Source organism: Rhineura floridana, chromosome 11, assembly GCF_030035675.1.
Source record: "Rhineura floridana isolate rRhiFlo1 chromosome 11, rRhiFlo1.hap2, whole genome shotgun sequence".
In the NCBI taxonomy this organism is placed as follows: Eukaryota; Metazoa; Chordata; class Lepidosauria; order Squamata; family Rhineuridae; genus Rhineura; species Rhineura floridana.
This window is the reverse complement of record NC_084490.1, coordinates 11,988,172-11,989,936: the sequence shown is the minus strand read 5'-3', so window position 1 is coordinate 11,989,936 and position 1,765 is coordinate 11,988,172. Positions and strand designations below refer to the sequence as shown.

At 45.6% G+C, this 1,765-nt stretch overlaps 1 pseudogene; it reads right to left on the bottom strand.

Moving 5' to 3' along the window:
- Positions 1-559: 559 nt before the first annotated feature.
- On the bottom strand, positions 560-1,481 carry LOC133367369 (olfactory receptor 4Q3-like; annotated as a pseudogene).
- Between the last annotated feature and the right edge of the window lie 284 nt (positions 1,482-1,765).

Here is a 1,765-nt window from a genome sequence, read left to right as displayed (position 1 = left end):
ATTTCCTAGCTGTTTCCCAGATCAACAGGGTTTTATATGAAGAGAGCCTCTAATAAATAGCACACATACCTCTGTTTAAGACCAAGCTGGAATGTTGAGCTTAGCCTCCCACAGAGCATTTGTAGCATCAACCGTCGAACTTCTTGTATTCTCTGCTATTCACACTAGAAGATGGTGTCTGCACATGTGCACATATATACGTGCAACCTCAGTTATTAACATCTGGAAAGGACAGCTAAAGATGACTGTATTTGAAGAATTTATATAATGAAGGTTCTCTGGACAGTTTGCAATAAAAGTTAAAAACTACTGAATACAAAAAAAAAAAGAAATATAAGCATACAATTGAGAACAGAATGTGAGTACATCAGTGTCAGTAACCACTTTGGGGGTATGCTTGTTACCTTCCAAATGCAGTAGAACCAAAACCTTTGCAACCACAGGTCATGCTCATTCTGAGTCTATGAATTTCACAAGCAAAATACGCGAAGTGAACGTTCAGGGAAGTGGTGCTCCACTTGTTGAGATTGTTTGAAGTCAGCTTGAGGAGGAACTCTCATTAACAACTATTTCTTTGACACCTGTGCTTTTTTTGAGGCACCAGGAGGAGCCCACACTTGCGTTTCAACTTCCTCATGGCTTCCTTTACCTCTTGGTTCCTCAGTGTGTAGATAAAGGGATAGAATGCAGGTGTGATCACCACGTAGAACACAGAGGCCATCTTGTTCACATGGGAGCTGGGGAAGGGCTTGAGGTACACAATGATGCAGGACATGTAGAAGAGGCAGACCACCATCCCTGAAATGGCCACAGAGGCTGACCAAGATTGTGATGTATGAAAGGAGCAAAGCCAGAAAGCAAGGGAGAGTTAACAAGCTGCTGTTGACTACCATGAGAATCTCAAAGGTGTAGGTGTCCATACAGCCCAGCTTGATCACCTCTGGGATATCACAGAAGAAGTTGTCCACGACATTGGGCCCACAGAATGGTAGCTGGGCAACCAACCCCATCTGGATGGTGGAATGAATGAGGCCTCCTGTCCAGCACAGCATAAGAAGCCTGAGGCAGTGCTGCCAGTCCATGATGACTGTGTACCTTAGTGGGTGGCAGATGGCCACGTAGCGATCATAGGCCATAAGGGTGAGGAGGAGCATCTCTGTGCCACCAAAGACATGGAGGAAGAAGATCTGAGCCATGCATCCACTGTAGGAAATGATATAGCCACCATTCAACAGATCAGCTGATAGCTTTGGGGCTGCTACTGAGCTCATGGCCATGTCAGCAAAGCTCAGATTGGCAAGGAAAAAGTACATGGGGCAGTGTTGGAGCCGAGGCTCAGACATCATGGTCACCATGATCAAGAGGTTGCCCAGAAGTATGATGATGTAGCAGGCTAAAATCAGTGTGAAAATGAAGACCTGGATAGGTCGGGAGAAGGAGAAGCCCAGTAGAATGAACTGAGAAATGGTGCTACAATTCATGATGAGGGTTAGTTCTAGTGGGGAAGAGAGAGAGAGAGAGATGGGATACTGGTTGTAACATTCCTTCAGCCCACGCTCACAAGGATAGGCCAAGACATTTTTCTACCTGAGATGAAGGACATGATGGCATTCCCCCATTCCACATAAAGAATCTGACTGGACTGGCAGATTAATCTTGTTTCAACATTGGTGTTGGGGCAATACCCTCCACTGCACCTCAGGACAGCAGCCTAGCGTAAGAGGTACAGAGCAGGAAAGCAAAAGAGATTCAAGGATAATGGCTG